Raw genomic sequence first — 22,875 nt, forward strand, 5'->3', positions numbered from 1 at the left:
GTGCGGGAGGACATTGCAGTGGGTTCTGCACATGCTATGTTAGGAAGAGATCTGATGGATTAGCCTGTGGTCCATCTAGTCAAGCATCCTTCCCCATAGCAAGCAACCAGATTCCGCAAGCAGCCACCTTCACCTAGCGTTGCTCTAAGGCACATTGCTTCCGAATCTGGAGGTCCCAATAAGCCGTCATTGCTTGCAACCGTTGATAGCTTTATCCTTTATGCGCTTCTCTCTTCCTCCTTTAAAGCCATGGAACTTTGCGGCCATCGCTGTCACTGCAGTAAATTCCAGCAATCAATTACACACCGTTACCTCGCCGCAGGTGGACTGTGCCTCTGGGAACCAAGGCAATGAGATGCAGTGCTTCCATATCAAAGGTGCACAAGGGATGTGTTCAGCTTTTTTCCACCTGCCCTTAAGACCACAGGAAGTTCCCTTATAAGGACCATTGGTCCTTCTAGCTCAGTATGGTTGACACTGATTGGTAGCGGCTCTCCCACATTTCAGGCAGGGTTCTGGCTTTCTCTTGCCCTACCTGGAGCTATCGGGGATTGGACCCTGGGACCTTTTCTGTGCAAAGCATGTGTTCTATCCAACTGAGCTATGGCTCTTGCATCTTCTTTTTCACCCTGACCATGTATTTTCTGCTTTCTCAGCCCGTGCCCTAAAACAGCAGATTTTGAAAAGACGTTCCTGGGAATTGAAATTTATGGCCTCGTTAAAATATAATGAATTATAACTTTAATAGAGATTTTGGGCTTCTGGGATCATTAGAGCTACACACAACTCCCTGCTGGTTAATGTGTGTGTACAAATGCATTTGAAATGCTCAGTATTGAGGATGTGTGTTCATGTTTATAAGCAGCTCCTGCTCTTTCTAAATAGCGCATAGAATTAGAATATTAATCAGACTGGTGGCTGCTTCCTTCATTTTGCTGAGGAAGTGTTCTATGGATTTCAAGTATTTTTCAAGTGGTCTTCACTCTTTGTGCTATGAAGACTTGCTCAGCATAACTGAGTTTGAAATAACTGGAAGGGAGGACTTGGAGTTTGTGTGTGTGTGTGTGTGAGAGAGAGAGAGAGAGAGAGAGAACATCACTGTCACAGGGTGTGGTTTAAATAGATTCAAATACATTGCAGAAGTTGAATGTATACAATCCCTATTTTTCAGCCATCACCTACTCAACATAGGTTCTTTTCAGCCTTTCTTTCAGATTACCACATAACTAATCTTATTGTTTCCATTACGAAACTCTGCAACATCTAGATAGCTGTTCTTCAACCTTCAGTCCCCAATATGTTGTTGGACTCCAATACCCCATCATCCCCAACAAAGGGCCAGGGATGATGGTCGTTGAAGTCCAACAGCATCTGAGGACCCAAGGCTGAAGAACACTGTTGTAATTTGGGTGTTTCTCTGCTCTTTCTCCAGTGGAGATATGCCTTTCTAAAAAGCACATGATCCTTTTCTGTTTAGTGTGTTCAGCACACAACAAAGTGTGTAAAACTATATAAGCAGAGGTCTGGGAACATGTGGCCTTCCAGATGTTGTTGGACTGTAACTGTGGCTTATCCAATGAAGGAAGGGGCATTGTCTCAGGTCAATGATACATTCAAGACACATGAGCGCACACAAGCGCATTCAAGCCCTACACTAACGCTGAGTAGGGCCGGGGGAGCTGTGGGAGTCTGAGAAGAGCCCAGAGGGCCAGATAGAGAGGTCTGGAGCTACCCCCTGCTCTTATGAATTGGTGGAGATTGTTACCTGCTGGATTTTGCTGCTCACATGTTGCTCAGAGCCCAGCCTGTTCTTATATATCTATTGCTGGTCATTTGGCAGTCCTGTTACCTCGCTTTCCTCATTAGGAGGAACATGAGGATAGAAATGGATGCTTGTCATGATCTGGCTCTGCTCAAAGCAATGCCGGGAGATAAATGTCAGAACCCCGGGGATGCAACCTGTCTGCTTGTTTGACGGGAATTGCCACCGGAGTGTCAGGTCCGTATCTTCTGTTGCAGATACAGGAAGAAATTTAATTTTTCAAAATTGAATTGTAGGATCTTTCCAAGCAGCGTGTACACATTTGAAAACCATTAGGTGGCTTCCAAAGCAGTAGCCAGGTCTGGAGCACTTTGAGACTCAGGGCTTTCCATAAACTTTGACAGTGAACTCAGGTGGTGTGTGAGATGGTGCCTAAATCTTCTCCTGAGATATTCTACAATAGTTACCTGATTTTTTTTTGTTTTAACCTTTTTTATATGGTTTTTATTGTATGGTTTTAGGTACAGTTGTGAGCCAACTGTATTTTACTTATGAATTAGTGCTATACAAATAAGATTTAATTAGTTAAACTGAGAAACTAGAGAGACGTTTCCTTATGCTTGGGGAAAACCCAACATTTGCAAAGGTACAAATGGTAGGACTGCAGTGGAATATCCCGGATGAGAGCACAGCTTCGCAATAGAAACATTTCTGTTAGAAAGTGAGACTACACAGCAACATTTCGTTGCAGTCTTCACACGTAAGGGTTTTGGGTTTTTTTAAATGCTGAACATCTCTAGGGCAAAGTTTCCCTATTAAAAATAAAATAAAAGAGCTCTTCTGCACTTTCCTTATGGCGCCCTGCTGTGGAATCTTACATCAAACACTTGTCTTCCTTGAGCAAGAACAGCTGCCCTTTGCAAGAGGATTTAATTGGCAGATGCAACCAAAAAGAGGACTATGCCTTTTGTCTAACAATCCAAGGGGGATTTTATATTTAAAGGGGGCGGGGGGCTAAAGCGTTTCTTGTAATATTTGTATTGCTGCTTTTTTATTTATCTGGTCATTTTTCAATTCTTCTGCTAAATCGTTGGTAGACCAGGCACTTGTTTTGATAATGCAGCATTTCCGAGAGATTGATTGATGTGCTGACACAGTGCATGGACACTGGATTTGTAAAAGAGAGAGAGAGAGAGAGAGAGAGAGAGAGAGAGAGAGAGAAAGTGTTATTTGGAATATCTCCCTGTTCTTTAGAATAAGAAATGTTTGATGTGGCAGCCTTGCATTGGAGATTCTTGTTCATGATGGATACCTTTTATGGGATCGTGTCTAAATCTTAAGACATTTGTACGACTGGAAAACATGTATAAGCGAATAGATTTGGTCCCCAAAGAGAACACTCGTTACTTCCTCGTTTGCTTCGACAGACCATGAGTCACTTCGGATAGGGCCCCAAGCGGCAGGTAAGCGCCCATGGAGCTGTCTTAAACTAGGTCGGATTATTTGTGCGCTCTCAATTAGCGGGGTCTTTCCCATTGGCTGCTACCCAGTCCTTTCAACAGGAGATGCTTAAAAATTTAACCTGGGGCCTTCTGCCTTGCAGGTGGGCAACCAGTGACCCTGGGACCACATGCAACCCAACCACATTTTATGCTGCCCCTGCTGCCTCTTGAACTTGCAGAGTTCAAATCTCCACTTGGCCATGAAGCAAACTCGGTGACCTTGGGCCAGTCCCCACCTCTCAGCCTAACCTACTTCACAGAGTTGTTGTTTGGATTAAATAAGGAGGGGAGAGTCATGTACACCCCCTTAAGCTCCTTGGATAAAAAGGTGGGATGTAAAAACTAAAGCACTCTATTCCATTTCCACCGTAGGGCCTGCCTTCTTCTTTGTTCCCTTCTTATTCCCCCCCCCCCTGCCTTTTTGAAGAGTATGTTTCCTTGCTTCAAAAAAGGAAGCAGCAATTTATCAGGTGAAAATGCATCTCTGTCCCTCCAAATCAGGGGTCAGCAAACGTTTTCAGCAGGGGGCCGGTCCACTGTCCCTCAGACCTTGTGCGGGGCTGGACTATATTTTGAAAAAATAAATAAATGAACGAATTCCCATCCCCCACAAATAACCCAGAGATGTGTTTTAAATAAAAGCACACATTCTGCTCATGTAAAAACACCAGGCAGGCCCCACAAATAACCCAGAGATACATTTTAAATAAAAGCACACATTCTACTCATGTAGAAACACGCTGATTCCTGGACTGTCCGCGAGCCGGATTGAGAAGGCGATTGGGCCGGATCCGGCCCCCAGGCCTTTGCCTACCCAGTTTGCCTACCCATTCTCTAAATCACATGAGTCTTTTTGGAGCTAACTTCTCGTTGCAGTGGTGGCGGCGGTGGAGATGGAGGTTAAATTTCCGAAGGAAACCAATTTAGAATAAGCACAGTGCGCCCACCAGCCAAAGCTTGGCATTTACGGCACCCATAAAGATGAAATGCATATGCTAAGCCCAGGCAAATTGGTGGCGGCAGCCGCAGCTCCCTACCCAATAATATATTTCCGACGCGGGCCTCTCGCCCAAACAGGTTGCTTATCCCTTCTTTGGGAACGGCAGTATCTGGCTGCAACATAAACATTTGATCGCTTTCTGCATGGCTCTCTCCCTCCAGCTTCCATCCTGGCAGGCGGGCGGGTTACACAGCGCTAGGTTATGGAGCATGGCTGAATGGGGAAACAGCTGGCACTCGGCTGCATGTCACTGAAGGGAGTAAGTGTGTGGGAAAAGAGAGGCTGTTGAAATGAAAATTGGAAATTCGTTTCTCCAATTACGTTTGCCTAAGGTTCAGCCATACTGGCTGATCTAGGACCCATGCAGTGTGACTAAGAACTCTATCTAATGGATTATTTAAAAATCATCTTTCCCCCACTGCATATGAAAGTTGCTGTTTTCTAAGCTGTTATTGTGAGCCGTCCGAGTTTGCAGAAGCAGGGGGAGCTGCCGTACGTGCCTGGATTCAGCACCTGTTTCGCAAGGCAAGCCTACCATTTCTTCTCAGAAACAAGGCCCGTTAGGTTCACTGGGGCTTACTCCCAGTAAGTGGGTCCGTAGGATTGTGGTCCTGGTGAGGGCCATCTTACTCATAGGCGCTAGGGGTGCGGGGCACCCAGGCACCGTGCTCTCACGGGCGCCAGGCCGAGAGTCCGGGGCCCGAGAGTTGAGTCCAGGGAAGAGCCCGTCCCTCAGTTGGAGCACTGTGGTGGGCTCTTCTGCTGCGGGCGGCTCTGCGCCACGGGTTCGGGGGCAAACGAGACAATGAGACCCTTAGGCAGCCGGCCAGCTCCACCCTCCTGCGCGCCTGGAACTGGGCAACCGGGGAGGGGGGCTCTGGGCAGATCTTTGCACCCTGGCGCCACTTAAGACAGTCCTGGTCCTGGTGAGGGAACCATCATTGCAGGCTAACCACGTGGGCTAACAGAGTGGTTTTCAAAGTTTCTGTCCATGAGGGAGACACTCACCACACAGGTTATTGGCTGAGGAGCTCCTGTATGTCCACCAAGACATCTTGCGAGACAGACTTCAGACTTGCAGGATCCAGGGCTGTAAGTTTGAGGGAGCCTGTGACATAGACTGTATTTAGGCAATGTATTATCCCATTTCCATTTTTAGAAACTCAGATATATAAGCTAGGCACCATATTGCTCCTTAAACCAAGGTTGCAGTCGCCAAAACTGAATGTCTAGTTGCCATTTTGGGGCAAGACCGCTCCAAAGTCTTATTTTTCAAATGATGGACTGGCTGTGATTGATTCTCAGTTAAATGTCTGGCTAGTTCAGATGATAACCTTGAGCTAAGTTAAGAACTCTTAGAACTTAAAGAAGAAAAGTCGCTTGATCCAGAGACTGTCCACATTGGCCTATTCTGACCTCTTTTTCTTAATGGTGACTGCTCCTTCTCAGGCTGCACAGAAAAAGCAATTTGTTTCCAGAAATGCATTCCTATTCTTCAAATAAAATATAATGGATAGAATTCTACAAGATGGGGTATTAGTGTGTGAAAATAGTTCAGATTCAATGATCCCCAGATGGTGGAGACGTCAGGCGCCAAGTTGGCACCCAGGCGTCTTCACTTGGTCGCAAGTGGTCAAAAGCCAGGTACAAAATGCTCCTGGCACCTGGCTAATTTCGAACACTGCCCTGTGTCCAGATATTTCCTTACCCACTATATTTTCTGTGTTTTACGCAACCTTTCTAAAAGCCTCTTCTGGAAACCTAGCAGAAGTGTAGTGCCCATTTCTGTGCGACAGAATTTGGGGCGGTATTCTGACATACTTTCCCGCTGGTGCCATGGGCGAATAATGGAGAAAACAGAAGCACACATGAGCATAAGGGGTGGTGACATATGCATGGTTGCATCACATCATGCCCACTTGTGTGAATGAAATTCAGCATGACATGGAGGTAAAAGCTACAGTTCCATAACCCAACAGGAAATGAAGTATAAAAGGAAAGTTTGAAACTGGAACTGAAGTGAAACCCAAGCAGGAAAACCTATTTGTACAACGGTAAAATGCACATGCATGGCTCCGCCCACTTTTGGTTTTGACCCCGCCCACCACTGGGTTGTGGCCTCTGGAAGGTTGCCTCGAAGGGAATGTGGCCCTTGGGCTGAAAACTGCCCTGCTCCCCTGTATTAATGTCATTTGTTTGAACCCTGGTATGTACCGTATTTTTCGCCCTATAGGGCGCACCGGGGGGGAAATAAAGAAAAAAATGTTATTTCTCCCCCAGGCGTGGGGCTGGGGTGGGGGAAGCCTGAGCCCCCAGAACAGGCTGCTATCCGTAAGCCTGGGGAGCCTGCGGGAACTCCCGCCGGGCTCCCAGGGTTTGCGGATAGCTTCCTGAAGCCTGGAGAGCGAGAGGGGTCGGTGCGCACCGACGCCTCTCGCTCTCCAGGCTTCAGTGAAAGCCTGCATTCGCCCCATAGGACGCACACACATTTGCCCTTCATTTTTGGAGGGGAAAAAGTGCGTCCTATAGGGTGTCCTATAGGGCGAAAAATACGGTAATTGGTAGCAGGGGGTGTTTTTAGTGGGTGCCTATAACTGGGAAAGTGTGCTCATATAATTTGAAGTCAAAACGGGATAAAGAGGAAAGGAGTGCTTTTAATGAACAGGCATTGCAGAATTGGAATGCCTGCTGCTCATACGAAAAATAGGGGGAAAACCCCTCTTGGAAAGTAGGTCACATTGTAAAAATGAGTTAGGCCTTGCTTCACATTTTATTGACTCTCTACTAGTTTTTTATCCAGATTGGCTTATAGTTAGCAAAAGAGTGTTTTGTCTTTTTTAGTGGTTGGTTTAAATAAAAGGTGGGTTGGAAAAGAAGCTCTTTTTTATTTGCTCTAGTTAGAGTTTCATATTTCGAGTAATCGGAGTTGTAATGGATACCATTTTTCTTTTTCACTTTCTTTCAGTTTGGGATTTTTCCACCATTCATTATAAATACTGCTTGAACTGCAGCCGTGAGCCTCAAATATATTCTGCGAAGAGCAAAATTCGCTCTTAGGGTTGCACATGAGGATTGTGAACAACACAGAATCCTCAAAATATAAATCCTGAAAGCACTTGCTGGTAGTTGATGATATTTGGACTATTTGTAAGTGCTCTCAGAATGATATCTTAATTTATAGGTTTCATCTTCTGTTCTGGGGAACTCTGCGGTTCCTTACAAGTTCTCAAGACTTCCTCAATGGAAAGATTAGTAATGATGCACTAACTCCATGAAAGACACCACTTGCTCAACACTATCAGTCGACTTGTGCATTATGCAGGTGCGTGAGAGCAATGGATATGTTCACCTGTGAGGTTTATAAGGGGTGATGATGATGCCCTAGAGGTTTACTTAATAGTCAGCATAAACTGACTTGTCATTCTTAGTTGCCAGATAAGGACTGATCAGAGAATTTATGCCAACCCATAATTCATGAAGGTCCCATTGCTGAACCATTATCTCTTGTCGTTTGAGCGTGTCAGTAACTTAAACTAACTGGAGAGCCAATTGTTTGGCAAATGTGTCCTCAGAGTAAGACCAGAATAGACATTTCTAATGAATTTGTGCATTTCCTGCACAAGAAATACTGTATTTTTCTGTCTATAAGATGCCCCCCTATTTTGGGGGACTCCAGCTTAAGCAAAAATCATGTATTTTACTATCCGTGTATAAGACGCCCCCAAATTTTTGACATTATTTTTAAGGAAAAAAACAAGTCTTATACACGTAAAAATGCGGTATATAATGACCAGAACAAGGGATATCTGATAGCGGCTGTCTTTGAGAGAGTGCTCTTGAAGACTGTTGCTTCAAAGGAGTGAAGTTTAGCCATTAACCACCAATATATAATATGTTTGGAATAGGAACAAATTACTATTAGAGGGTTTTGAATATAAGATATATAGTACCTCAAGAGAACTTTGCTATAAAGGTAGGAGTAATGGAAGAGCATTGCGTGAATCATAAAGAGCAAAAGGAAAGATTTTGAGATGTGACCATTAGCTGGAACAAACTACCTACACATGCATATCTTGGAACGGCATCATGTGTGGAAGTTTTTATCCAGTGGCGTGTGAGGTTATGTGCATAACTTACCTGTCTGTAGTAAACAGGCAAGAGGAAAGCATTGAGTTTCTGGCCATTATCCAGTTCAATTTTTGAAAATTCTGTGTATTTGTGTGCTTGAGCCTTAGCCAAAGTTATTTGGCCCTAGAAAGATCATTACATAATATGATTGGTGAAAGATCAGTTGAGAAATCATAACAAGGACAAGAGTTCTCCCTTCTCTTTTTTATTTTTGGAATATAAAAGTGGACAAGCTGTATAAATCAAAATAAGAGAATAAAACAACATGCTGTAAATGGAAAATCTGATAAAGCTAAGGGGAAACTGATTGATTCCTATGGATTAAATGTTTCTGGCTCTTAGCCATGTGCTTAAGAATGATGCAGGGTTTTCAAAGAATGGCTAACTCCTATTACCAAGTACACACTGCATAGAACAGTTGTACATTTTTGCTTTATCTTCTGAAAGGCACATGATCCACTGCAAGTCAGTGATAGTGTTCCACAGAATGCATGTATAAATTGGGTCTTCGGCCTAGTAGCAGCTGCAGCTAATATAGATGTTAAAAGTTAAAATGCTGTACATATTATCAGGGAATCGCAGATTTTGACTGACTGACAATCAGGTTTAGGGTTGCCATTTTTCAAAGTGAAAATCCAGACACAAAAGTTTTTTCCTTGCAAAATCTCCCAAAACACTGTCGAATCACGAATATGTCTGGGAAATTCCAGGTGTATGGAAGCCCTAATCAACTTTTATTTTCCATTTCCGTTGCCCCACTCTCCCCTCTGACTTTGTCCTCGTCTTCATGAAGAGCATCTCCATTGTTGTTGCTCTTTCTGTTCTCATTTGTGGTACTTTGCTGTGCCACATACACAAAGGTATTGTGACCAAGGCTTGGACAGCCATGTGCCCATGAGCATTATGGGTACTGCAGCTCTTTCTCCTGCCCTGCCGAAAGATACCTACCATATGATGTCTTATATTACCATTAACTGAAATATCCCCTTCATGGATCACTGCCTTGCCGTGGTGAAGGGGCATGAATAACTCAGAGAAGCTATGAGCTATGCCATGCAGGGCCACCCAAGATGGACAGGTCATAGTGGAGAGTTCTGACCAAACGTGATCCACCTGGAGCAGGAACCGGCAAGCCATTCCAGTATCCCTGCCAAGAAAACTCCATATGGTGCTGGAGGAGACTCTTGAGAGTCCCATGGACTGCAAGAAGATCAAACTAATCCATTCTGAAGGAAATCAGCCCTGAGTGCTCACTGGAAGGACAGATCCTGAAGCTGAGGCTCCAATACTTTGGCCACTTCATGAGAAGAGAAGACTGCCTAGAAAAGACCCTGATGTTGGGAAAGATGGAGGGCACAAGGAGAAGGGGACGACAGAGGACGAGATGGTTGGATAGTGTTCTTGAAGGTACCAGCATGAGTTTGACCAAACTGCGGGAGGCAGTGGAAGACAGGAGTGCCTGGTGTGCTCTGGTCCATGGGGTCACGAAGAGTCGGACACGGTTTTAACGATGAGTCTGTAAGTGACTGTGGAGGCCTATTCTGGATCCACATATCCTTCCACAGTAGGGGCATAGGTTTCCGGGCGGGAGTTGATCTTCCTGGCTTAGGGAAGGAGGTGCGATTACTCACAAGCACGCCATGACACGTGCAATCTCCCCCCCCCCCCCAAATCAGCATTGCAAGCTGTCACCTCTGGCTCCAACTTTTCCCCTATGAAAAAATTCGCCGCCCTCCACTGTGTTTCAGTCTTGACATGATCAAACCATTCTCCTTCCCTCCTCTCCCTCCTCATCTCTCTCTCTCACACACATTGCAAGCTGGACTTCAGTTCAATACTAATGGCGGAGTCTATATGCCAGAAAGATGGTGTATAGATTTAGCTGACAAATAAAAAAGAAAATAAATGAAAAACTGCTGCTGTTATAAAGGGTTTTATAGCACAACAGTTCCTTTTCTTTAAGTGGTCTTTATGTGGCTGCAGTAGTACGATTCATTTAAATTACGCACTTAATTTTAAAAGGTAATTCTGGAAAATGGTATAAACAGACAAAGCAAAATGATGGAAGGAGGTTGTTCGATAGGCACGGACTGTCTTGTGCTCTGTATGTGTCAGGATTGTATCCAGCTTTTCATACATACTCTTAGAAGCAAAAATGAAACTGCAAGTAGTTCAGGAGGAAAAGGAATCCTGAATTAGTTGCTGCTCTTGGAGGGATGACCAAGAAGACTAAATCAGAACTTTCCCCTCTTTTAAAGTGTCCACCCCTCCATTAAAAAGAGAAAATAAAACTGCAGAGAACTGAATGTGTAAAAAGAAGAAAGAAGTTTATGGAACCAGTAAGAATGTCATTTTGTATTTCCATTAAGGGATTGTATACATTTGTAAAACATGCCAAATATAGGCACATATGGAAATAATAACATGTGATCAGATAATTAATACAATCAATATCCCAGAATCCTTAGGATTTGTTATCATAGAGTTCCAAGGGATATCACACTTCTTTTTCCTCCGATGCCAGAATCCCCTTCACTTTACAGCACACCACTAGATTCAGCCATTTTTGCCCAGTGCAGGGCTCCTGCTTTATAAACAGAAGTTCCCAGATTCAGCCCTTGTCATCTCCAGTTAAAAAGACCAGGTACAAGGTGATGGGAGAAAGACTTTCTCTGCCCGAGAGGCTGGAGATGTACTTCCAGCAAGAGTAGATATTACTGAGCTAGATTAGCAAAATAGTCTGCCCTGGTATAAATCAAGATTTGAGCGAGCCTGTTCCTTTTGGAGAGGTGGTTGGAATGGAACAGATGGAAGATAGAATTTGTCCACTTCATTCATCAGAAGATCTCAGAAGCCTGGATAAAATGTAAAAGGGGGAAACTGTGCCCCTGAAGGACCAGGTGCGCAGCCTGGGAGTTATTCTGGACTCACAGCTGTCCATGGAGGCGCAGGTCAATTCTGTGTCCAGGGCAGCTGTCTACCAGCTCCATCTGGTACGCAGGCTGAGACCCTACCTGGCTGCGGACTGCCTCGCCAGAGTGGTGCATGCTCTGGTTATCTCTCGCTTGGACTACTGCAATGTGCTCTATGTGGGGCTACCTTTGAAGGTGACCCGGAAACTACAACTAATTCAGAATGCGGCAGCTAGACTGGTGACTGGGAGCGGCCGCCAAGACCGTATAGCACTGGTCTTGAAAGACCTACACTGGCTCCCAGTATGTTTCTGATCACAATTCAAAGGGTTGGTGCCTTGGCCCAGTATACCTGAAGGAGCGTCTCCACCCCCATCGTTCTGCCCGGGCACTGAGGTCCAGCTCCGAGGGCCTTCTGGCAGTTCCCTCGCTGTGAGAAGCCAAGTTACAGAGAACCAGGCAGAGGGCCTTCTTGGTAGTGGCACCCGCCCTGTGGAACGCCCTCCCTCCAGATGTCAAAGAGAAAAACAACTACCAGACTTTTAGAAGACATCTGAAGGCAGCCCTGTTCAGGGAAGTTTTTAATGTGTGACCATTTAATGTATTTTTAATCTTCGTTGGAAGCCACCCAGAGTGGCTGGGGAAACCCAGCCAGATGGGCGGGGTATAAATAATAAATTATTATTATTATTATTATTATTATTTGGGTAAAATGTTTTGAATCCGGGACTCAAAGGGCTTTTAAAAAGGTCAGGTAATGCACCACATCCAGTCTGGTTTGAGCCTATTAAGGATCAAAACCTGCTTGTAGTATTAAGCATATTTTAAATTAGTAGGCTAAATATATCCCCAGGCACCAGAGAGGCAAACTCTTCCATTTTGCCTCCCCTAATAAATCAAACAGTATTCAGACATAAATCTGTGTGCCTGTAGAGCTCCGCACAGAAAGAAAGAGGTATTTTTTTTAAGGTTCTTCACTCAACGACTGTTAAATGCAATCCTGTGTTAGAGGGTGTCATCCCAGGGAGAATGGAATGTGCAGAATGATAAATAATTCTCGGAATGAAATTGCCTGCATTCAAGATGGGACGCAATAAATCAAAGCCATTATCTGAGAGAGCTTCGCCAGGTGGACCCGTGGAAAGAAAAGGAATACGCATGTTCAGCATCTGAAGCACATTTGAGATTATTCTTTGGGGGTGGGCTTGATTAGCCTCTTTTGGGGCTGATCAGCGGTGATTAGGCACATATGTATTTTAAATCTGCCTTGAAATTATTGAAATATATGTTGATTCATTATCCTGTTCTAACAGGTAGGTGATAGTAAGCTTGAGTATTATGGTTTTTGCCGGTGTGTATGCTCATGTTAAGAGGCTCAGTAAATGGCAATCACACAATCTTTATAACACCATGGGATATGCAGAGGCTTTTGAATACTTGCACAGGTGTTAGCATTCAAATCTGGTTTGTATTGTATTTGCTGGCTATCGGGTCCTTTATGTTTAATTCGCGATATCACCCTTCAAAAGTGTCACATGCCATTCTGTTACACCTCTGTAGCATGCGTGGGTGGGGGCACAGGTTCATAGCTGTCAACTTACAGATTTGAAAATAAGGGACCAGCAGCCTCGAAAATAAGGGATCAGCAGCCAAAATAAGGGATTTTCCCAGCACAGGTATGTTAGACTTCTGAGCCCCTCCAAACCAAAGGCAGAAAGCCCAGCCAGCAACCAAACGAAGCCTCAAGTGGTGGTTCCCACAGCGCAGCAACCTGGCAAAGGGGATGCAGCAAGGAAAACCACTGTCTCCTCTCCGCTGGGAAGCACTGAGCAAAGGCGAGTCCCCAGGCAATGCGGCTGATTTGATCGGCACAAGGCATGCAAGCTCCACCCCCCATCATTCTTACTCCTTATTGGGTGATCAGCGCAGCCAAGCAACACAGTTGGAGCCTCCCTCCTCCCTGGCTGGCAGGCAGGGAGGGAGAGGAGCTGCTTCCTTTGAAACCCGGGAAATTTAAGGGACATCATCAATAAGGGACAGCAGCGGGACACGGCGCTGGGATAAGGGACTTTCCCGCCAAATAAGGGACGGTTGACAGCTATGCACAGGTTGCTAAACTACATCTCCCTTCATCCTGTGCACAAAGTGGTTTGTGTGTCTGACCCTGTATATGTGAAGGAGGCTGAGAAAGATTTGACTAGCCCCAAGTGTCCCAGTTAACTTTGGGATAAGCAGGTTATTTATTACAGACCCCTCACACCCAAATCGAGCACTGCAGACCTATGGAAAACAGCCACCCTGCCTTATTAGCATGGGAACTATTTCCTTGTGCTGCCAGGCTCCGCATTGGCAGTGGTGTGTGGATATTTTAGCAGTCTGACTGAGGCCAATCACATGGATATCATAGAATTGTAGAGCTGGAAGGTGTTAGGGTATTGTTCCGTTCCACCTTTAGACCAGGCATGTGGAGTTGTTGTATGTCACATGCCTGTTTACTTCCAGCACAGTCTGCTGGGAACTTCCGTTGTATATAGCTTTTGCCTATGCTGTTTGCTTGGACACGAAGGGAAGCAGACATGTTTTGCCTTTGTCCTGATGCTGAATAAAATGCTTGTAAATACGCTTACATATGCCTCTGTCCGCCCTTCTGTTGCAAAGAGTTCTTATCTCTGCTGGCTTGTGCGCTCAGTCTCTAAAGGTCTCTGAGGCTTGAGTCGCAGTTTTGATCCTGTTCTGAGAACCGGAGTTTGTCCAGCTGCCGGCCGGTGGGCTGGAGCCAGCTGGGGGCCTGCCAATTGCCCCCGTCTCCCCGGAGGCATCCCAACAGAAGGGACCCCAATGTCCAACCCCATGCACTGCAGGAATCTCAACTAAAGCATCCATAACAGACGGCCACCCAACCTTTTCTTGAAAGTCTCCAAGGAAGGAGTGTCCACCACTTCTTGTGGGAGCCTGTTCCACTTAATGTCAGACAGTTCTTCCTGGTGTTTAGTTGGCACCTCCTTCCTTGTAACCTGAAGCCATTGGTTCGGGTCCTACCCTCCAGAGCAGGAGAAAAAAACTACACTGCACTACACATTTACAGCAGTAGCATACCACTTGACATGGTTATGGTGCTGAGAGTGGTCAGGAGACCCCAGCTCCTCTCACAAAGCTCCTAGGAAAATAGATTGATTGCTAAACCACTTTTGAGATTTTGTTAGCTCCATAAGGGGAGTGGAGAGTCTCCTAGCAACTCTCAGCACCCTGAGCAAACTACCCTCTCCGAATTTATTTGGAGGAAGCCGTGCCTGTTTAAAGTGGTATGATACTGCTTTAAATGTATAGTGCAGATGTTTCTCCCATGTCAACAGGGGGGGGGGATGTTTTTCCGTCAAACGAAAACACTCTTCCAGGTGTTCTTTAACTAGCAAGAAAGATGGGATTCTTATTTTTATTTTTATTTTTTAAGCCAGGAAGAATGAGGAGGGAGTTAACATAAAGGGCAGAACTCAGGTCTGATGGTAGAATGAAGCAATGTCAGAAGGCATTGGGGACTGCAGAAACTGAAGTCGTGTGTGTGTGCTTGCATAAATGCATGCAGCCCATTGTGCTTTATACCATTGAAGACCAAAGGGACCATTATTTAAAATAATGCACTGCCTTGCTACATGGGTGCAGGTGAAACCATGCCCTCTGTGTTTGTAATCTTTTATTTGCCATTGCAATTAAGGGCTTCGAAATACCTTATTGGCTCCTGAAATTTCGTCACTTATAGCCAATTATATGGATGCTACTCTTCGGCGGAGTTGCATAATCCCTTACAGTAATAGCCCCTTTCGCTGATTGCTCCCCTGCCTGGATGTAAATGAGAAACACTGCATAGATCAACCGGAGCTGTAATCCAGGTCTGTGAAGTGGAACTGGGTCAGTGATTAGCATTTGATATATACAGGTCAGCGATTATTGGAGCCAGTGTGTCAGCTATGTTATCGGCCTCCCATTGGTATGCCTCTGAAGCTGAGGAAAAGAACCCCTGGCTATATGGGCACATAGCTTTTCTTTTCTTTCTTATTTTTGGAGATGGGGAAATGTTCCAAGTGTAGCAAGCTTGAAGCATATAACATGGCACTTAAGAAAGGGTCAAAGGAAGATATGCCTAGGGTGTTTTTCACTTTGACAAAAGCCCAGTGTGAATCTTTGTCCTTAGCTGATAAGAAAATGGGTCGGCAGAACCACTGCATGGATAGTTTATTAGGATCAAAGTTAATAGAGCAAACCTCACAGTCGTGGGAAGCTGTGTATTTGCACATGGGATTGAGTGATGTGGTTGAGCATGGGCATTACGTTGCATTCAGCTCACTTTTACTCTGGTTAGACCCATTGAAATTAATGGCCATGGTGAGCTTGGACCTATTATTTTCAAGGGGTCTACTCTGAATAAAAGTTAAGTGGCTGCAACCCATTGCTATCTAGTGGTGGAGCTCCTGGAAGGCTTTTCATCCTAGCTTCATCCTACTTCAGGATGTGAACGGGGCTCCGGAACGGATCCCGTTCGTATCCAGAGGCTAGTTACGGACTTAATTCTTTCCGGAGGTCCGTTCTTAACCTTAAACTGTTCTTAACTAGAGGCGTGCTTTCGCTAATGGGGCCTCTTGCTGCCACTGCACCAGCGGCATACGATTTCCATTCTCATACTGAGGAAAAGTTCTTAACTCAAGGTAACTCTTCCAGGTTAGTGGAGTTTGTAACCTGAAGTGTTTGTAACCTGAGGCGTTTGTAACTCAAGGTACCACTGTACTGCCTTTCTGTCCAAAGTGGTTTACAATTCTTAAAGCACTGAAGCAAGTAAACGATATACAATGTGAATTTGGCAGGGGGGCACAGTTCGATTGGAACCGGCTCTGTTGTCTTTGCCTCCTTTCCTCCCTCTCTCCTCCTTCTCCAGCAGCATATAGAGGGCCATAGGTTTCCCATCTGTGCCTCAGGCTTAATTTGTATTGACCACTGAACTTTTGTTTTATCTCTCCCCATCCTCCACCCTACATGTGAAAGACATCGCCTTTTCATCTTGCACCTTGCCCTTAGTATAGGAAGCTGATGCACGCACCGAGTCAGACCCTTGGTTTATCCAACTCAGTGTTGTCCGGTCAGGTGAGAAGCAACTCACTATATTCTCAGCCAGGGTTCTTTCCCAGTCCTCATGCTCATTTCGCTAGAGAAACTGAGCCTGGGAGATTCTGCCTGTGGTCTTACACTGTTAGTCTCAGGTCCCTCTTTACCCCATTTTAGAAAGGATATTCATTGTGCTCCAAAATTTACTTTATTGGTCTTTCTGCTGGTTCCTGGGTTTCTAGTCAGGGGCCTTTCCATTTGATGTGCAAGTTGTGTGTGTGTGTTCATGTACATGCCCACAATCCATACTCCGTGCTTCTGTAAACCAAATTCCTCTGCCTGAATAAATCATGCAAACTCTAAGTAAAAAAATTAACACATGTTGACCTAGTTCTGCTTCTTCTGCCGAAGGATATCGGCAAAGAGCAGTGAGAAGCTCTGGAACCCTACTCTTTTTTTGGAAATTTGAGTCCCGTACAACCTCAGCCCCTTTTTGGATTATGGGATTTCATCAGACATTCCTCACAAATTTTTCAAGGCTATTTTAAAAAGCTTGCTTTTAAAAGGAGGAGGAAGGGAAACATGCAACAGTTGAGAATATAAGAAGAGCCCTATTGGATGTTCCCGTTTCCCACAGTAGAGAGCAAAAGAGAAAATGTAAGAAAGCTGCTTTAAGCCAACTCAAGCCATTAGTCTGCCCAGCTCAGTATTGTTGATACTGACAGGTCTACCTGGATGTCCCATGAGGATTGAACCTGGGACCTTGGGCATGCAAAGCATGTTCTCGAAGCTACTGCTGATTCTTGATGCTTGTAAGACACCTACAAATAGGACACAAAGGCAGTAGCTCACTCCCATTGTTGCTCCTGAGCAACTGGTGCCCAAAAACATACTATCTCTGGAAGCTGGAGATTGCGCAAAGCCATTGTGACTGCTAGCCATCAATAGACTTTTCTTGAGAGCCTTGAAAAATCGAGTTCATAGAAATAATAGAATTGCAGAGTTGGAAGGGAACCTGAGGATTGCCTAGTCCAACCCCCTGCAATGCAGGAATATGCAGTTGTCCCATACAGGGATCGAACCTGCGACCTTTGGCCTTATCAGCACCACACTCTAACCAACTGAGCTGGAGAAGGCAGAGTTCTGTGCCTGCGTTCGGTTTACCTGCTTGGAAAGAACCAAGAGCAATAATTCGAAAGTAGGTGGACTAGGGACCTCCAGCTAGCTGGTTGAGCACCAGGACTCTAGACTAGAGGTTCAGAGGGGTGGGTGGCTTTCCCTAGGAATGAGTTGCCCAGGGTGAAGACCAGGGTTGTCCCTCCCACCACCTGACCTCCAAGAAGAAGCTGGAAGAAAAAGGATTGCTTTGTGGAGCCAGTGCCAAAATTTATTACTGTTGTGCGCTCTCTCTCTCTCTCTCTCTCTCTCTCTGTGTGTGTGTCACTTAAAGCCCATGTCTAGAGTTCGTGCCTAGCCTTAAGGAGTGCTCATTTGCATCTACTAGCTACGCAGTATGGAATAGTCGTGGTAGGTGTGGGTTTGTGATATCGCTCAGCTGCTGCAGCTGAGGGGAGAGAAGCCCTTTAATAATTACTGGATTGTCAGCATGCAGTGATGGCAGGCGCAGAGGACGCACAGCAGCTGTGTGTAGCAATGGACTGTTTTGTTCACTTTCTTATTTTTCCAGTTTTCACACCAGTTGGTACTTCCCCCCCCCCCTTAAAGAAAGCCCTCACAAAAATTCACCATCATTTTAACGAGCCTTTCTCATAAGACACACATTTTTGTATGCAACCTTGTGTAACATACACATATTTTTGCTCATGCATTGTTTGGGGAAGCATGAACATTAGGTTGGCTTGTATTAGGATTTAAACCCAGCAGAGTTTCTCTCCCCATCCTTAGCTGCATGGCGCTGCCGTTGCACCTGGAGAAGGGTTGTCAGAATCCATTGTGGCCTGGTGATGCCACTGGCTTGTGCCCAGGTTGGGTGCTGCAAACTATTCTCCAGCTGTGGCATCTCCCTCCATCGCACAACGTGGCCTCCTCGGTAGCTCTGCCATCAACACTTAGCAGTGACATCTAAATAGTGCATTCAGACTTCTCGTTAATGCTTCCATTGTGACAGTGACTTGGTGGTAGGTACCGCTTAGCCCCATAATGCACTATACATTTAAAGCAGTACCATGTCATGGCTTCCCCCAAAGAATTCTGGGGACTGTAGTCTGTTAAGAGTGCTGGGGTTTTCCCCTCAGAGAGTTACAGTTCCCAAAGTTCCCTGGGAAGAGGGATTGAATGTGAGAGCACTGGAAATTGTAGCTTAGCGAGGGGAATAAAAGGTAAAGGTACCCCTGACCGTTAGGTCCAGTCGCGGACGACTCTGGGGTTGCGGCCCTCATCTTGCTCTATAGGCCGAGGGAGCCGGCGTTTGTCTACACTCAGCTTCTGGTCACATTGCCAGCATGACTAAGCCGCTTCTGGCGAAACCAGAGCAGCGCACGGAAATGCCATTTACCTTCCCGCCAGAGTGGTACCTATTTATCTACTTGCACTTTGACGTGCTTTCGAACTGCTAGGTGGGCAGGAGCTGGGACCGAGCAACGGGAGCTCACCCTGTTTCGGGGATTCGAACTGCCAACCTTCTGATCGGCAAGCCCTGGGCTCAGTGGTTTAGACCACAGCACCACCCATGTCCCTCAGCGAGGGGAATAGAGATCTCCTAATAACCCTCAACACTCGTGACAAACTATCTTTCCCAGGATTCTTTGGGGTGAAGGCATGACCATTCAAAATAGTATGTTACTGCAGCTGCTGCTGTTTTATATGCCACTCATCTGGCTGAGTTGCCCCAGCCACTCTGGGCGGCTTCTAACAAAATATTAAAAACACAGCGAAACATCAACGCTTAAAAATTCCCCTGAATATATACTGCAGATGGGGCATTTGTTGTAGCCACATAAGGAAATAGACTGTACCCGATATCTTCTCCATGCCACACAAATAATAAAAGCAGAGGAACCCTCTTCGGGTTATTGGTTGGCAGCCTTTTTTTTATCCCTTGCTTTCATTACTGGCCATGACATGGTCCCCAGTCTTCCAGATCTTTTTGCTAGATGCCCTATGAATTGGTTTTCGGACCTGTTTCGTTCACTGTAGATGGGATCAAGGTTGCACCCAGGCTTCATCTCTGTCTTAGGCTAAAAAAATGTGCGTTTTTATGCATTCAAAAGGTTAGGTTTCTTGCATTGAGAACCTTTTGATATTGCTACTTGTGTTATAACTAATTACAGTATGTAATAATCTGTTACAAGCCACATTACTGCGTTTTACACTCGATTTCCCCCAGGGGATAGGAAACAGAAAACGAGTTCAGAAGGATGATTAGAGAGCAGGAACAGAGTGAATTTGGCTGGGGGGTGATTCTGCACACTGTATACTACAGAAGCCTTGGCATGGCCTACGATTCTTCATCGTCTTCTTTTTCTTTTTGCGTAGTCTATTTTTAAAAAGCTTGGCTGGCTATTTTTAAAATGCAGCGGTGCTGGCCATGCTATCTAAGGGTTCAGCCCTTGCACCATCCTCTCAAACCAGGAACGTTGAGTTTCATAACAGAGCAGCCAAGGCTATTTTTAGCTTTGCTGGAAGTGGCTGAGAGTAACTGACATTCTCCTGGTCTCCAAGGCTTTGCTCTCTAGATAGGGCTGCATGCTCTTCCTTAGAGCAGTTCACGTTTTGGAAATGACTGGTGATCACTTATTGCCCATCCACCATTCCCTGGCAGGGAAAGCAGTAGATAATCTGGACTGGATCAGCCTTTAGGTGGTGCATGCTGTGGTATAGGAGCTGGAGCCACTGGGGGCGTGGCTGGGGTGTCTCGTGCTGCAGGAATCGAACTAGGTGTTCCCAGTGGCTATGATCCCTCATGGGACCAAAGGCATGGGAATGAACAGCAGGCACTGGGGACTCTCTCCTGGGTATAATTCTCCAGAATTGAAGGAGTCAGGCGATTGCTAAGCACACAAGGACCTTTCCTGGTGAGTGGGAGCAGCTGAGACCACATAACACCGGTCTTGAAAGACCTACATTGGCTCCCAGTACGTTTCCGAGCACAATTCAAAGTGTTGGTGCTGACCTTTAAATACCTGAAGGAGTGTCTCCATCCCCATCGTTCAGCCGGGACACTGAGGTCCAGCGCCGAGGGCCTTCTGGAGGTTCCCTCACTGCGAGAAGCCAAGTTACAGGGAACCAGGCAGAGGGCCTTCTCGGTAGTGGCACCCACCCTGTGGAACGCCCTCCCACCAGATGTCAAAGAGAAGAACAACTACCAGACTTTTAGAAGACATCTGAAGGCAGCCCTGTTTAGGGAAGCTTTTAATGTTTAATAGGTTATTGTATTTTAGTGTTCTGTTGGAAGCCGCCCAGAGTGGCTGGGGAAACCCAGCCAGATGGGCGGGGTATAAATAATAAATTATTATTATTATTATTATTATTATTATTATTATTATTATTTTCCTGGCCTGCACCGTACACATCTGGGCTTGCAGCTGCTGTTCTGAGTTGCCTGTTGCTAAGGGAAATCGTTTGGCTACTGACTCCCATTCTGCCAGACAGGCTTGTCTGACCACTGATAACCTGTGTATTGCAAAGCCTTCTGGGGAATGATATAGGTTGCACTCTCAGCTCATGAGAAACGCTAGCCAGGCTGCTTGCATTTAAGTCCTCTACAGCACATGCAGAGACTGCCTTCTTGACTGTTGGACCCACTATGGGTCTTGTCTGCTCATTCTGCCAGAGCCTGTCTTTGCATGTAGGGGACGTTCCTAACTCACCAAGGATTTGAGACTCATCAGCTGCCCTCATCTGGCTTAGCCGGCCAGGGTGTACGGGGTGTTAGGGGAGAGGTAGTACCTCTGGAGGTGGACACATCATGCTTTTCTGGGGTAGTTTGTCCACCTTTGGTCCTCACCTGACACACAGCTCTCACCTTTGGCTCCTAGAAGCTGTCAGCATGTAACAGCAGCCACACACCTCGCTCCACAGTCTTGGACGTAGGTCTTTGCTGTGACCTCTGATATGTCTGCAAGTTTAAGAGGTGAAACACAGATTAACAAATCCAGAGCTTGAAGTTAGGTACCTAAGGGGTTGTTGTTTGTAGGGTGGTATATCATGAGACAATGTTGAATCCGACGTTGCTTATGACCGAATGCCAAGGTAGGTCTTTTCTGCTAAAAAATATTTGTATTTGAAAGCATGACCTGGAAAGGAGCTTGAGACCTCTTGCTTCAGTAAGCAACTTGCAGGTGCAAAACTCTTTCTACCCCCGTAAGCCTGAACAGAGACTTTAATTACTGCTTCTCGTAAGCACAACACAAAATAATGTAATAGAACTGCCAAAGTGTCCTTTCCTTTTAATCTGGCAGTGACATTAGCTGACTTGAAGTCTATTTATAAACTGTGCTGCATGGGCACTTATATATTTCAGCTGAATTTAATTTGCTGTTAACACAGTAAAATAAGGATGTACAAGTTGAGGCCCCATGAGGACTCGGTGGTGGTGGTGGGTTTCTGAAACTCTGTGATGCGGCAGGTAGTGGTGGGAGAACCATGGGAATGGTTATATATGAGTATATATCCTAATATATACAAGTCAATAATATATGAATTCTAATGCGCGATTTACCCCAGCGTATTCATTTTTGCAGACAATACTTGACTGGAGAACTGGGACGCGGGTGGCGCTGTGGTCTAAACCACAGAGCCTAGGGCTTGCCGAACAGAAGGTCGGCAGTTCGAATACCCACGATGGAATGAGCTCCCATTGCTCAGTCCCAGCTCCTGCCCACCTAGCAGTTTGAAAGCACGTCAAAGTGCAAGTAGATAAATAGATACCGCTCCGGTGGGAAGCTAAACGGCATTTCCGTGCGCTGCTCTGGTTCGCCAGAAGCGGCTTAGTCATGCTGGCCACATGACCCGGAAGCTGTACGCCGGCTCCCTCAGCCAATAAAGCGAGATGAGCGCCGCAACTCCAGAGTCGTCCATGACTGAACCGAATGGTCAGGGGTCCCTTTACCTTTACCTTTACCTTTTTTGTAGGCAATACTTGACTGGAGAACTGCACTGCAAAATTCATAGTGGTTAGAATCATGGAGTGCTGTGTTTCGATTCATGTCTTTCCCTCCAGAAAGTGTGAATTTGATAGGTTCAACTTTAAATGTGACCTGAATTTCAATTTTTCTTGCATCTCAAGCCAAGAACATTTTGGAAGCAGCGGAGGGAGCCTTGCAACCAGAGCCATAGATCAGGGGTCAGCAAACGTTTTCAGCAAGGGGCTGGTCCACTGTCCCTCAGACCTTGTGGGGGGATCGGACTATATTTTGGAAAAATAAAAAATAAATGAACAAATCCCTATGCCCCACAAATAACCCAGAGATGCATTTTAAATAAAAGCACATATTCTACTCATGTAAAAACACGCTG

The 22,875-nt window shown here is 45.6% G+C and overlaps 1 protein-coding gene and 1 long non-coding RNA gene across 7 annotated transcripts in view; one reads left to right on the top strand and one right to left on the bottom strand.

Moving 5' to 3' along the window:
• The window catches only part of TNIK (TRAF2 and NCK interacting kinase), a 287,935-nt gene that overhangs the window by 87,725 nt on the left and 177,335 nt on the right, over positions 1-22,875 (top strand). The gene's annotated exons all lie outside the window — the stretch shown is intronic.
• Positions 5,472-6,426, bottom strand: LOC308477382. The gene is made up of 3 exons (XR_013986524.1): positions 6,330-6,426; positions 5,929-6,278; positions 5,472-5,877 (listed from the first exon to the last, which is right to left on the bottom strand). It is a non-coding gene; the product is annotated as an uncharacterized lncRNA (long non-coding RNA).

This window comes from Podarcis pityusensis, assembly GCF_964106645.2.
Source record: "Podarcis pityusensis genome assembly, chromosome: 5".
NCBI lineage: Eukaryota > Metazoa > Chordata > Lepidosauria > Squamata > Lacertidae > Podarcis > Podarcis pityusensis.